We start from the raw sequence: 16,615 nt of genomic DNA, 5'->3' as shown, positions 1-16,615 counted from the left end.
TAAATAATTTCAGCAATAAACTGACATTTTTTTGTCCCTATGAGACATCAAAAATTTTCAGCATGTATTATTTCTAGGGTGCTGAACTAGATGCAAACTGTCACAGAATCATACCTCTAGAGTTGTATAGACTTTAGAAGACATTTAATCCTGACACCTCATTAGAAGACTGAGGATACTTGGGGTCAGGGAATGATGACTTACTTCCATTCACATAGTAGAAGCCATTAGAAATGCAGATCCTTCCCTGACTTACCAACCATTTCCAGAGAGTACAAATGAGCAATTAAGATAATGACAGCTAGGAGAAGCTCTTAGAATATCAAATATCAGCTCATTTACAAGATAGATAAATTGAACCAATTGATTGGAAGAGGATAAATACAAAAGAGTATATACAAACATACCAGTATATTTATTTACAGGGGAAGAGAAGCAATATTTCATTGGCTGGTCATTTGTAACTCCCATTCCTTTTACATATACACACATGCACACACACACACACACACACACACACAATATCAAAAAATGTTTTTTAAGCCAAAATCATTAACTCTCAAATTAGAAGACAATTGAGGCATCCTAACCAGTGAGTGCTCAACATTTTCACTTACCAAAGAGTAGGTGAGGACAGTGGGAAATGAGAATTTCAAGATTTGACTAAGTGACCATTCATAAAATTCTCTTAGGAAGGAAATGAAAAAAAAAATTTAAAAAAACAGATGGGCAATTCTGAGTTTGGCAGAAATTATAATGAAGTTCTATTGCAAGACTATAAAGAATAGAAGAGCCAGATAACAAAGTTTTAAAGAGAAGGAGAGAAAAACAAGAATAGGAAAGGAGTGAAATAAACAATTTTCTCAGTTGAGAAAAGGATGGAAGTGATGGATGGGGTCATTGAATATTAATTCTTTCCAAATCTTCAATTCTCCAACAGTGAGCTACTCTCCTAAAGGCCAACCTTAATAATAAGTTAAATATTGTTAAATTCCTTTTTCAGACAATTTCCAGCTATTTGTGTGACCCTGGGAGTCATTTAATCTCTCCTATCCTCACTTTTTCCATCTATAAAATGAGTACTATAATGGCATCTGTCTCAAAAGGTTGTGTGAAGAACTAATGAGATAATATACGGAAGGAATTTTTTAAATAATCAAGCATTATAAAATGGCTAATTTTTATTGTTATTGTTGTCATTGCCATTTCAATATTGAAAGTGCATACAATTTGGAGGTATTTGACTTATATTGGCTTTAACCAAGTTAGCACAGTCTAGTCTAAAGATTTATGGCAAAGGCTTCCACTCACCCTGCCTAGTTTATTATCTAAAGCCTTCCTGTTGCATTTGGTTTAATACACATTGGTCATGAATCTCTATCTGAGCTTGTTGTCTCAGGGGACACAAGCATCAAATCTATTTCAAGCATATCCTATTCTTGGCCAAAGCTTCTTCCATTTCTGTGATGTTCAACCAGAGTGGATGACATGTCTCTGTGCTTTCTTGCAGAGCTGAAAATGAGAGTTTCATCAAAGATGAAACTCCTCCTATCTTGATAGCTTTGCCAGACCTGTTATACCATCATAATATACCCAATGCTCAGATGTCTCTGAATCCTAGAAGCCTCTTCCACTGAATCTTTGCCTTCATATAGTCTATGGGTTTCTAGACCTCTTCTCTCTAAATGTCCTTAAAATTTTAGAGGCATTTCAGCTCCTGTAGTGAGTCCCCTTTCCTTTCTCAGTCTGATTCATCACCTATAAAAGGAGAATATTGGCCTTGACCCATAAAGTCACATTGAGAAAGAAAATACCTGCCAGGTTCAGAGTCCAGGAATCTCTTGGAAAACATAAATATGTGTTTACTTCAACTGAGCATTCTAACTCTGACTGTACAATTCTGATGGATTTTTCTTTTTGTCTCATCTGTCCTAGGTAATCGGTTATCAAGCCCTCAACAATACTTAAAAGTAAGCTAGTAAGTTAATTTTCCAGGAAGCACTAGCAGAAATTTCATAAGCAGAGATGAGAAAACAACTTCATTCTTCCATCGCTTTTCCAGGATTCTGTATCTCTGGCTCATTCTAAGTATAAAACTTCACCATAGATAACATTATTTTGGGAAAAAATATAGTAAAAAACCATTTTTGAAAATTTCCTAACAGATTTTACTTTTATATTAATATTAATAAATATCAGATAATTTTTATGCAGTATTTTCAAATTTGTCATGTCATTTGATCATCATAACAACCCAAGGGCAACTAGATAGATCAAAGGAATCCTGAGCTTGGAGTCAGAAAGACTTGAATTCAAATTGGGCCTCAGACACTCAGACACTTAATAGCTGTGTAAACCTTGGCAAGTCACTTAACCTTGTTTGCCTTGATCCATTGGAGAAGCAAATGACAAGGTATTTTGCCAAGAAAATTCTATGGACAGCATTGGTGTGCTGTGGTGGACAGGGTCATAAAGAATCAGACACAACTGAATGCCTAAGTGATAAACTTGTAAGATAGATGCTATTGGTTTTTTTTTTTTTTTTTCATTTTAAAGCTGATGAAACTGAGGTTGAAAGAATTTAAGTACCTTATTTAGGGTTGTGGAGTTTGTTATGGTCTGAGAAAGAATTTAAACTGAGAAAATCCTGAATGCAGACCTTGTGTTCTACCCACTGGGCCAGTTAGTACCACTGTCTTAACATGTGAATTACTGTTTATTCTGAAATGTATGAGCAATCAAATTTAATATTAAAAGGATTTATAGTTGTAATGAATAAAGATGTGTCCTTCTTAAGAACAGTTATTTCCAGGTTCTATGACTCAGATTGGCATCTGATTATAAATCATTTAACTTAATTCCACTTCCCAAGTTTCAGGGTTTGTAGGAACCTATCTTTGGAGATAAGTTCAGGTTAACAATGGTGGACAGAATTGCTTACTGGAGTTCCCTATATTGATAAAATTATAAGTACAGATAAAACAGGAGGAGAAGAAAGAAGAAGAAGAAGAAGAAGAAGAAGAAGAAGAAGAAGAAGAAGAAGAAGAAGAAGAAGAAGAAGAAGAAGAAGAGGAAGAAGAAGAAGAAGAAGAAAAAGAAGAGGAGGAGGAGGAAGAAACAAACAACATAAATATAACAAGAACAAAAAGAGCAAGAGTCAAGAACAAGAAAAAGACTGAGAATGAGAATGAGAAGAACAAGAACAAGAAGAGAGAGGTCAAGGACTTTATATTCTTCAAATTTCATATAAATAAGTATTTCTGTAATAATCTGAGGTCAGTGTAGGAGAAAGCAGGGCAAGAGTGCTACTTCTTGGGAATTCAAAAAAAAAAACTTGCCATAGGATATGATACTTGAGGAAAGCCTTGAAGAAAACTACAGATTGTACGAAAGGAAGGTGAAGAAATAGGTATGGAAGACAGCCACAGAGGCAGGAGTTTTGAAACCAGCTTTAGGGTATCTCCAAATACACCTTTTGGATAAAATAAATAGTGTTTTTGATCCAGAGGCATAGAGACCTTCTAAAGTTTATTTAGTAGATATTGTCAGATCTGTATTATTTTGATACCAATAGCACATGACAAATACAGCAATAGGGAAAAACATGCATTTAAAAGGTTTCTTACTAATAATAACTTGTGGTGTTCTTTTTCTTTAAAAATAAAAGTTCTCTCTGAGAGAAAGCAGGTTTCTCGGAGAGGTTTTCTGGAGGCAGCCTTAGTCTCAGTTGAAATAAATAATTACTCCAAAATCGTAGCCAACTGATAAAAAATCTGAACTTTTATTGTGTCCTTCAATATAGCCGGGTTAGCTCAGGCTTAACCCTCTGCTTGCTTCCAAGAGATCTTGCAGCTTTGTCCTTGGCTTCTGCCTCTGCTTTCTTCAGCCTCCAACCAGCACCATGTTGGAAAATGTAATGAATCTCTCTTGCCTCAAAGATAGGACTTGTGGGCTTCCTCCCAGAGTGTTCCTCTCTGACTCCAGTCAATCAATGTTCCAGAGAAATTGTCTCGAGTGGCTCACTGGAGCTGTATTTATGCTGCTTCTCTGAGAGAGCATTCCCAGCATGCTCTCTGACTTCAAAAAAAAAAAAGCTTCAAGGGAGGTGTGAATTCAGATATCTCTTTCTAAACCCTGAAATCTCCCAAACATGTGAACTCCAATGAGTACTTAAATATTTCTTGCTTCTATGAGCTCTCTAAAGATGTGAACACAAGCATCATTTCTATCAGTTGTACTTAGTACCTTGTTTCAAGTTCTGGCCCAAAATATCTCCTTCTAAGATCAAATCAATCATATTGAACCATGCTAAATTAGATAATTATTGTCTCTATCAACTCTAATGGCTTAACACTTTGTAAAGATTCCAACAATAACCTTATAGAGCATATGGAAAAATATGGAAAAAACCCTACATGATAATAAAAAGAGCCAGCCCAAGCTTCATTCTGTTAGTATTTTTAGTTATGGTCACAGATGGCAATTTTTTATCATAGGAAAACCCAGGTGTCACTCAAGATATTCCTAGATTCCAATAAAAATTCAAATGATAATTGGCTTATAAGATTTATTTTATAGTGACAAAATTTATTTACATATATACCATATATATATAAATCATCATAGGGTTAGAAAGAGAAAAGATGTTACTATCCTGATTGCCCTCAAATTCTGTGAATCAGTAGCAATTCAAGAATAAAATGTCAGGACTCTTAAGTACTGATCTAAGGTTAGGCTACAATAGTAAAGAAGAAAAATGACTAGGTAGCTAATATTCATTATAAGGGCATGGCAGATAACTTGCCTCAGGCCTGATTTTGCCACTTAACAGCTCATGATTCTGGGAAAATAGAAGCTAATCTAAGCCTTGGCTTCTTCAATTGTAAAAAATATATGGGGAGAGATGGGAAGGGACTAAATTAAATTAATTTTAAGAAGATTTTTTGAGTATATATTTCTGTCATGGAGAAATGATGAGCATCTTGTACTCTTCAGAAATGGTTTCTTGAACTTGAAAATACTGTAAAGGTCATGGAGTTAGAAGGACAAAAGCTATTATTATTCTCATATTATTTTTTGATAAAACAAGTACTTGCATTTGTGACAGATAATTAAGAATGCTAACAGAATCAAGACTAGGGTTTGTTTTTTATTATTAGTTAGTAGATTTCCCCACCTCTTATTTTTTTTAACATATAAAATTTCACATATAAAATTCTTATCACTAAGAAATCCTTCAAATGCCTCTCATGACCTTGAGAAGGTTATGCTTGAATGGTGAGTGAGCCTGGTATACTAGTGGGAAAAAATATAGTAATAATTCTTCTGTGAAATCAGAGATGGGAATGGGAAAAAAGTGAAGTGGAAGAATGGAAAAAGTGGAGAGGAAATGGGTTCAATTGCATTGAAAATACTACCTGTGGGAAATTAATCCATTTGATTTATCAATAAAATGAAAGGTGTTGAACTAAATAACCTCTGACAGCACTTCTGAATTTAGATGTAGCTATTATCTATGAAAAACTGCACTTGCCTATTATAGTTGTGCTCCTTCAGTTGGGACCCTCAAGACTATTAGTAAGGATCCTGAAATAGATTGTTAGTTACCTCATGGTTTCCACTCTACTAGTGTGAGATCAAGCTGATTGCTGGGGAAGATTATAGAAAAGAGTGTTGGAATAATTGTTTTTAAAAGTTACTCTGTATGGCTAGTCACAAATTACAATGAGGTAAGATGAAAAGAATGATGCCATATGCAAAATATTCATAGTAGTACTTTTTTGTGGTAGAAAAAAACTGGAAACAAAATAATAAGTGCACAAAGACTGAGGGATGACTCAACAAATTGTAGTACTCGATAACAAAGTCAGGGCCCTGTCACTGGACTCAAGAAGATCTGAGGTGAAATTTAGCTTCAGACTCTTACTAGCTGTGTGATCCTGAGAGAATTATTTCACTTCTCTTTGCCTCAGTTTCCTCATCTGTAAAATGTAGAGATAGATAGCATTTACCTTCCAAGATTGTTTTCAGTATGAGCAAAATAGGACTGATAGGTTGTATATGGATAGAGTTTCAAGACTGATCAGGAAGATTCATCTTTCCATATTCAAATCCAACCGCAGATATTTATTGGTTATATTATTCTGGACAAGTAATTTGATTCCATTTGCCTCAATTCCTTATTTACAAAATGAGTTGGAAAAGGAAATGACAAACCACTACACTATCTTTGACAAGTAAAATCTCAAGTGGGGTCATAAAGAGGCAGGACTAAAACAACTAAACAACAAAAAATTATATAATTCTTATCATAGTGCCTGGCTTATATTAAGTGCTATATAACTGTTTGATATAATTATTATGACTACCATGCCAACTATGACTATAACTACTGTTATATTGCAAAAAATGACAACTATGAAAAGTTCAGAGAAGTATAAGAAAGTTTATATGAACTGATGAAGAACAATTAAATGCAACTAAGCAAAAATTACACAAAATGATATTATAATATAAATACATGGAGAAAAACAATAATATAAACTATAAATGACATTAATATGATGATCAATGCTATCTCCAAAGAAGAGGTGAGAAAATGCATATTTTACCTTTCACTGAAGAGGTCTGGAATTATGAATTTGGAACATCTCATATAATTTCATATTATTTATTACCTTTCCTGCATCACTTTTCTCCTTTTATTTTTCATTGTGATAGTCAGTTCTATAGATCAGGGAAGAGACAGATACATATTTATAACTTAAAATAATGAAAAGACAGAAGATATTGGCAAAATTGGATTTTTAAAATGTATATGTTTAGCCGTATTAAAAAGTATAGCTTTTCTACCTGTCCAAAAGGAACCTTTCCCTGCCACTCCCTATAAGCGTCTAAGTTTGAGAATGACTAGAAAAAAAAATCATGCTATCCCTAAGGACTGTTTATTTCTATATCAAGTAATCTTAATATAAGATTAGATTTGCCAAGCATTTAATTCCACAAGATGTAAGATGCTTAGATGAACTGTTAAGATTCATTTGTGACAATGTTGATAAATGTGTATTGCTAAATGCATATAGCATTTCCCATGGCTAATATTTTACTAACTTTCTATAGTTAGTAAATTTTTTCTAAATTGCTACAGGGTCCCACAGTTGACTAAAAAAGAAGAACACTTCAGAATGGGTTCTACTCTTGCTATGAATCTAAAGATTGAAGGGGATTTAAGCATTCATTGCATTTTATCCAGGAATATTGTGTTATGCTTCTGCTTTATCTAAGAAAAACTTATCATGAATTGTCATGGTGGACCTTGGTCAGCCTCTGCTAAAACTCTAATTGAGATACATCCTCTGAGTGCACTGAGCCTAATTGACATTTCACTAGATTTTGTACTTTAACTAGGGAGGTAAGAAAAATAAAACTTTATAAAACAGACCAAAGAAAAGATTTAAAAAAAAGTAAAGTGCCATGTCTCAGATCATGTAGATCCTGGCTTCACTATTGCTCAAACAACCTCCCAGCTGATTGGAAACATTCAGTATTGAGGATAAAAACAATTCCAAGGCGAATGGACATTGCTTCTTAGAGTAGGAAGACTTTCATCATTGCCCTTTTGATCAGCTCTTTGCTGCTTTGAGATCAGGACTAAGGAAGAGTTTCACTCTGAATTGACTTCAGTGATTACCAAGATACTCTTTCATATTGTATCTTTGCCTTGTACTTGACCTATATCTTTACCAGATAAATCAGTCATCTGTGCTATTTGGGTACCTGGGTTTAGGATAGCTTGTTGTGCTGTCTAGAGCAATTAAACCAATGCTTTTATAAAAAATATAATAAAAGGACAGCAAACTAATGGCATGTAACCAGTGGGTCCCTTAGCAATATATTTGATGGCCCTTTAAGAACAAAATTTCCTATCAAAATATTAGAGAAGTGATTTGAATTATTCAACTTAACCTATAATAGAGAGCCATTTGATTTTCCAATTTAGACTTACTAGGACTCTAAACAAGGTCAATTATAATCAATTATAATTAATACATTATTTTTGTTTGTCAATCATTTTCTGTCATGTCTTTCTCATTGTGACTTTTTGTTTGTTTGTTTTGTTCTTGTTTTTGTTTGTAAAAGATAATGAAATGATGTGTGATTTCTTTCTCCAGCTTACTTTTCCAATTAAGTACTGAGGCAAATGGAGTTAAATGGTTTTCCCAGGGTCATAAAACTAGCAAGACAGTAGGTTTGCACTTAGGAAGATAAGTCTTCCTGACTCCAGCCCTGACTCCACTATCCTCTGTCACCTCACTGCCCTTGTAATACATTATAATCAGGGGATCAATATACAAATTTCAGTCAGACTTTTTTTGTCAATTGAAGTTTCTGTAACATCTAATTTCTCATCTAATATTTTGTTTGTTGTTTATAATAGTGATAGGCAGTAGGAAGGAGATGGGAAGCATAAACAATTAACAGCATTTCAGGAAGGTATGTGAGAATTTTAAATTAAAAGGAAAATCATTTTTTCTCACTTTTGGTTTCATCTATGGCTGCCCCAGACTTCCTTCATCTTCTGCAAAATCATTGATAGTAATTTTCATTTAGACACTTACAAATTACTTTCTTCCTTTTCCCTGAAGTCAAGAGATATTGTTTTCTATTGCTAGTATGTCAGTATGGATTAAACAGATATAAAAGATGATGGACATTTTAACTGACAGAGGATGAATGATTGAAACTGGGCAAAATAACTTACGGTCTCAAGACTGTGGCATGTCATTCATTTGAAAGCCAGCTGCCTAGAGAACACAAACAATTTTGCCAATAAAAATGATTGTCAGACCTGTCAATGATTGAGGGATAACAATCCCTACTGTGGATTCTGGATAAAATGCATTAACTTTTTTTTCATATTTGTATACTATTAAACTTTGAAAAATGTACATTAGTACAAAATATAATAATGAGCCATCTTTTATGATATCCATTGATTCACATCTGACTATATTTTCTTGTTTTTAATAGAAACTGGACTTGATCTTCAAAACTGGGAACAAAATTTCCAAAGTGAATGAAAGTATACCAAAAAGAAGTTGAGAGGCTTAAGAAAAGTGGGATGTTGATAAGGGAGATGGATAATATCAAAACAGAAAAATTTTCTAAAAATGCTGCAACCATCTTTGACTTTAGCTGCTACTCCAAAGAAATAAAGTATGGAATTTCATTACAGTATCCAGGTTGTGCTCTGCCATACAGCAGAATATAGACTTTATATAGAGTGTGGGAGACCTTGAGTCAGGAAAATATGGGTTCAAATCCTGCTTCAGTGATTTACTAGTAAAGTGAATAGCTTGCCTGGGCAAGTCACTTGATCTCTGCATCAGTTGGCTCATCTTAATAATAGCACCTATCTTCTACAATTTTTGTGAGAGAAATGAGATAATTTCTGCAAAGTACTTTGAAAACCTTAAAGTACTATTGAAATGATGTTTTTTTGCTGTTGTTGCTGTTGTTATTGTTATATAAATAGGGTCAGGGGTCATCTACACTATGTGGTATGATTTGAAGACTATCTACCATTAAGGTTTATTAATAATTTTTTTTAATTTAATAATTTTTTTTGAAAAATTTCAGTTGTGTTTGACTCTATGACTTTGTTTTTGGTAAAATATACTCAAGTGATTTTTCCATTTTCGTCTCCAGCTCACTTTACAAAAGGGGGAAAAATTGCAATAAGCAGAGCTCAATAACTTGTGCCTGAAGCCATACTTGAACACAGGAAGATGAGTCTTTCAGCTTCAAAGCCCAATTCTCTATCTACTGTACCACTTAACTATCCTTTCTAATAATGTCAGCCTTATTTTGTCACAAAGAATCTACTTTGGGCAATATACCTTTTTGGGGGAGGCAGGGAGCAAAATGATGTCTGTGATCCTTAAACTTTCTTATTCAAATTAATTTCTCCTGGAGTAATATATTAAGTGGCTATTAGCTATTAATAGCTTAGTCTGAATTAGTTCATAGAACATTTTCTAATCACTGTTTGAGAATAGAACACGGTGAAGATCATATTGCATGTGGAAAAGGAAAGGCAATTTGGAGAAGTCATAGAGCACTTTTTTTCTACCATAAATATGGTATTTCCTATATGTTGTCTTCTTTTATACTTATCTGTGTTCCTATTCTTTTTTGCCCCAGAGACTTTCAAAGTCTTTGTGTCCCAAACAGCAGCTGCACAAGATCCTTATACATCAATAAATATTTTCTGACAATGGATGAATGGATGAATGAATGACTTTGGTGGGATGATAGATTGGTCTAAAAGAGCTGGGGGTTGTGTGAAGAAATAATCACTTAGATAAAGTAAAAATGAGGAGTACCTCAAGGGGATGTGAAAAAATAAACCAAACTTCTTTAACCACCTCATAATTATGTCCTAGCCTTTTGGTGTATGATGCTGGCAAACTGGGTTACTTTATTTTACACTAGAATTGCCCAGAATCACATAAGAATTAAATGTCTGAAGCCAGATTTGAATTCAGGAAGATGAGTCTTCCTAACTGTGGACCCAAAATCATTTCCATTTTGCCATTTAACTGCCAGATTTTGACTTACCAAACTGGGTTTTAGACCCTAGATCCTTGAAGTGTTTGAGGTTCCTTTGGAATGTTCTGTGTCACAAATAGTCTGGGTCAGCCTAAGTTTTTTTTACCTCAATTGTCACATATGGAGAGGTGTGGTACGCTTTCTCCTACATCCAATTTAAGCCCTATTTGTTCTACTTTTTAAGTAGGTCGGTGTATGTTCCCTTCTCTACTCTGTCACTGGTACCACCTCAGCACCTCACTCTTAGATTACTGCAACAATTTACTGGTTGGTCTCTCTGACTCACATCTTTCTTCCCCTCATCTTTCAAAGTGAGCTTCCTAAAGTACAAATCTAATTCTTTACTCAATAAACACATGTGAATCCCTAAAACCTTGAAGAGCAATATGAAATCTTCTTTTTAACTTTTCAAGAAAGATCTCTAACACCTGTCAGCATCCTACTTTTCTTAATTCCCTTCACAAACTATGATTTAAAAGGTACTGGTCTCATTGCTGTTCCTTACACAGGACAATGTATTTCTTGATTTGGCACATTTTCACTGACTGACCTTTGTCCTGGAATGCTCTCTCTCCTAATCTCCCCTTCCTAGCTTTTTTAGAATTATACCTGATATCCTAGTTTCTGCAGGAGGCCTCTTCCAATCTTTTAAGAGCATTTTTATTAATTATTTTTCCTGGTTATGCAAGTATACCATCTTTTTAAATACAATTTGTTTATGAATCATGTTGAAAAGAAAAAAAATAAGAACAATAAGGAAAAACCACAAGAGAAAAAAAAAAACAGAAAACAGGAGTGAGCATAATATGTGTTGATTTATATTCAATCTTCATAGCTCTCTTTCTGAATGCAGAGGGCATTTTCTGTCCAAAGTTTGTTGGAATTGCCTTGGATCATTAACTACTGAGATGAATCATCTCTTTCATAATTGATCATCATATGATCTTGCTATTACTGTGAACAATGTATTCCTGGTTCTACTTGTTTTGCTCAGCCTCAGTTCATATAAATCCAAGCCTTTCTAAAATCAGCTTGTTTATCATTTTTATAAAACAATAATATCACATTATTTTCATATACCAAAATGTATTCAAACATTTCCTAATTAATGGGCATCTACTCATTTTCCAATTCTTTGCCACCATAAAAACAGCAGATATAAACATTTTTTGCACAAGTAGGTCCTTTTCCCTCTTTTATGATTTCCATGGGATACAGATCCACTAGTGGCCCTGCTGAATAAATGGGTACACACAGTCTTATAGCCCTTTGGGCATAGTTCAGATTGCTTTCCAAAAGGGTTGGATCTTTTCAGAATTCTGTCAACAATGCATGAGTGTCCTAATTTTCTCACATCCCCTCCAACATTTATCATTAGCTTTTCCTGTCATTTTAGCCAATCTGAGAGGTGGTACCTCACAGGAGGTTTAATTTGTATTTCTCTATCAATAGGAATTTAGAGCATTTTTCATATGATAATAGAGAGCTATAATTTCATCATCTGAAAGTTGTTCATAACCTCTAAAAATTTATGAATTGGGGAATGACTTGTATTCTTATAATTTTGACACAATTCTTTATATATTTTAGAATTGTCTTTCTCAGAAATATTGGCTCTAAAAAGTTTTCACATCTTTGTACTTCCCTTTTAATTTTCTTTCAATTGGTTTTATTTGTGTAATTTTTTAAATTTAATCTAATAAAAGTTATTCATTTTGCATTTCATAATGTTCTCTACTTCTTCTTTTGTCATAAATTTCTCTCTTCTCCAAAGATCTGATAGGTAATTTATCCCTTGCTCTCTGAATTTGTTTATAATATTATCCTTTATATCTTAATCATGTACCCATTTTGACCTTATTTTGGTATGGGGTATGAGATATAGGGGGTTTATGAAATATTATATTTCTGTAGGCCTTGATTATTGTGTTGTGTGTATCTAACCTTTTCCACTGATCTGTCACTCTGTTTCTTAGCCAATACCAAATGGTTTTGGTGATTGCTCCTTTATAACAGAATTTTAGGATTGGTAAAGCTAGACTAGCTTCATTTGCATTTTCATTAATTCCCTTGATGTTCTTTCCCTTATCTTCTTCAAGATGAATTATGTTATTATTTTTCCAGCTGTATAAAACAATTTTTATCAGTTTGATTCTTTCAATTTTTCTTAAGGGTAGTGCCTTTTCTCTGAGATGATCTCCAATTTATCATTTCTATCCTGTTTTACACAAGTGTTAGCATGTTTTCTTTTCCACTAGATTATAAGCTCCTTCAGGATAAATATTATTTTTCCCTTTTGCTATATCCTCAGCCCTTAGCACAATGTCTGACATACAATAGATTCTTAGTTAATTTTTTTTAGAATTTTGTAATTCTATTACATTGCTTTATTTCTGCTATGGTCTAGAGATGGTTAGACTGTACCACCGTCAGGGTTGGGGATGAAATGGCCACAGAAGAAGAAAAAGGAAGAATATCAAGAGCCATTTGAGATAGAAGAAAGAAGAATGTGAGCCACTCTTTTTCCCCTTAGCATGTGAATCTGTGGCCTAACCATTTTTAACAAGACAGTCTCTATCTCGTAGATGGTTCAGACTAGACTTAGTGAAAAATGGGTGCTCCTTCCCACTTCACAGTATTCTCAACTTTTAACTGAATTTGGTCCCATTATCAGATTTCCTAGTTAGATCAGTGATATCGATTTAATTTCCAATTTACAGAAAATGACTTTAGATTTCAACTCAGTCATCTTTTCCCCCCTTACTGTAGGGTAAATTGTTCTTTTGCTTTCTGAGAATGGTCAGGATGCGACTGAAGAATTATAAGGCATGAGAATGTAATTAAATCACTGTTTACTGTGAACTGCTGAAATCATTCATTCAGTAATTTAATAAGTGAAGAAACATTTAATAAAGTCCTACTATGTGTCAGGAACCATACAAAGTTCTGAGCATACAAGAAAAGGGAAAAAAAAATTACTATCTGCTCTGAAGCACTTTACAATCTATTGAGTTGGGAAATATGAAAATAAACATACAAGTTATATGCAGGATAACTTGAGGAAAGAATCAGAATAAAAGCAACAGTAAAGAGAGATACAGAAAGACTTTTATAGAAGATGGAATGTTGGTTGAAACTTGGGGGGGGGGGCGGAGCCAAGATGGCAGAGAAGGCACACGCGACTTTCTAAGCTCTTCTCTTACCCTCTTTACCAATATTATATCGAGCCTCAAAAATAGACTTGACTGCTAAAATTCATAAAGATTAGAAGTATAACAACTCATCAGCAGAAGAAAATCTGCATTCTCACCAAAAAAGGTTTGTCCCGGGGCCAGGAGGGGGGGGGGGGAATCAGCACAGACTGGGAGAGAAATTAGCTTCAGAGGAGAGCCTCAAACCAGAAGTGACAGCACAGATTGCAGCACAAGCTGGCAGCCCCAACCCACAGTACAAGGCTTTTCCTTGGGGCAATTGCGAACCTGCACAGCAAGAGGGCACAGCCCAGGTAAGCCTCTAATCTGTGCAGTGGGGGGCTCGGCTTGGGGCCATAGAGCTTTTGCAGGGCCGATTTGCATCGAATTTGGGGCAGACTTCAAGTAGAGCTGGGCTATTTGTGGTCAGCTGCTAATAACCACAGTCCCACAAGGGGCTCTGGCCTGGGGCAGTGACACTTTCACCACTTAGTCTCTAGCCTTGGGCAATCGCTAACCCACACAGCCCAACTGGGCACTTCCATACCTCGGCCTGTGCTGAATCCACCTCCAGTTGGGGGAAGGGAAAACTCTCACTCACAGCACTCTCATACCTTGGAGCCAGAAGCCGTTTTATATCTCTCGCTGCTCTGCAGAGGAAGCTAGTAACCCCCTTGCCTAGGAGACATACCCTAAAGGCTTTAAAACATGAATAAAAAGATGAAAAGAACGATTGACAGCTTTTATGCAGAAAAAGAGCAGGTCAGCAAACCTGAAGAGACTAATAACAAACAGGGACAAGACAATACCTCAAAGAGGAATCTCACCTGTCCCCTTTTACATGATGCTCTTATAGAAGAGACCATTAAAAGTCTCAAAAGAGAGTTAGAAGAAAAATGGGGAATGGAAAGGGAAGCTTTACAAGAGAGCAACAACTTCCTGAAATATGAATTGGAAAAGAATTCCCAGGAAGTGCAGGGAAACAAAATTTGTGAAGTAAAAAAATCTCTGGAAAGTAAGATTTGTAGAATTGGAAAAGACAAAGAACTCGCAAGAAAGTAGGATCTGTGAATTTGAAAAAGAAAATAATTCACTAAAAAAAAAAAAAATTAGTGAAAAGGAAAAAAATTCCATACAGCAAAACAATTCATTTAAAAATTCAATTAGACATATACAAAAAGAAGTAAAAAAAGCTAATGAAGAAAATAATTCATTAAAAATCAGAACTGAACAAATAGAAACTAATGATTCATTGAGACAGCAAGAATCAGTCAAGCAAAACCAAAAAAATGACAAACTGGAAAAAAACATTAATTATCTACTTGCAAAAACGACAGACTTGGAAAATAGATCTAGGAGAGATAATATGAGGATTATTGGACTTTCCAAAATTTATGATGAGAAAAAGAGCCTAGATACTATTTTACAAGAAATCATCAAAGAGAACTTCCCAGATGTAATAGAATCAGAAGGTAAAATAGGCATTGAAAAAATTCATCAAACACCTTCTGAAAGAGACCCTAAAATAAAAACTCCAAGGAATATTGTGGCCAAATTATAGAAATATCAAATTAAGGAAAAAATTTTACAATCAGACAAAAAAAACAACAATTTAAATACCGAGGTGCCACAATAAGGATCACCCAAGACCTGGCTGCCTCCACATTAAAGGATCGAAGGGCCTGGAATCTGATATTCTGAAAGGCAAAAGAACTTGGAATGCAGTCAAGAATAAACTACCCAGCTAAGCTGAGCATTTTCTTCCAGGGAAGAAGATGGACATTTAATAAAACAAATGAATTCCATTTGTTTCTAAGGAAAAAACCAGAAATAAACAAAATATTTGATCTCCAATCATAGAACTCAAGAGATGCAGAAAAAGGTAAAAAGAACTCTTGAAAATTGTTTTTCAGTTGTGGATATACAAAAATAATACATGTATAATTTGATTTTACTGATATAATGTAAAAAAGGGAAGTAGATATGGAAAAGGGATGATGGCAGAACAAGGTGGGAAGGAGGGATAAAAAGAGGGAAACCACATCCCACGAAGAGGAAAAGGAAACTTATCATATCTGAGGGAATTTAGAGAGGGGGAGGAATATTGTGTGAATCTTACTCTCATCAGAGTTGGCTCAAAAAGAAAATAATTAACATTTGTTTTAGAGAAAATACTCTCTCGCCTCATTAAAAAAGGGGGAGAGGAAAATGGAAAAGAAAAAGAGTAATATGGGAAGGAAGGGGAAAAGATTCAAAGGGGGGAGGGAGGGATTCTAAAGAGGGTAAGCAACATGATACAAGTGGGGTACATAAGTTTAAAAAGGGGAAAGAGGGTTGGGGGAGGCAAGAAAAAATAAAGCATAATCTGGGGTTATTAGGATGGCAGGAAATACAGAATTAGTAATTCTAACCATAAATGTGAATGGGATGAACTCTCCCATAAAGAGGAGGCAGATAGCAGACTGGATCAAAAGTCAGAACCCTACAATATGTTGTTTACAAGAAACACATTTAAAGCAGGGAGATATATATAGAGTAAAGGTAAAAGGCTGGAGCAAAATCTATTATGCTTCAGGTAAAGTCAAAAAAGCAAGGGTAGCTATCCTTATCTCAGATCAAGCAAAAGCAAAAATTGCTCTAAAAAAAAGAGATAAGGAAGGAAACTACATCCTGCTAAAGGGTAGCATAAGCAACGAAGCAATATCAATATTAAAAATATATGCACCAAGTGGTATGGCATCCAACTTCCTAAAGGAGAATTTAACAGAGTTGCAAGAAGAAATAGACAACAAAACTGTAATAGTGGGAGATCT

This window comes from Sarcophilus harrisii, chromosome 3, assembly GCF_902635505.1.
Source record: "Sarcophilus harrisii chromosome 3, mSarHar1.11, whole genome shotgun sequence".
Classification (NCBI taxonomy): Eukaryota; Metazoa; Chordata; class Mammalia; order Dasyuromorphia; family Dasyuridae; genus Sarcophilus; species Sarcophilus harrisii.
Note: the sequence above shows the minus strand (reverse complement) of the source record.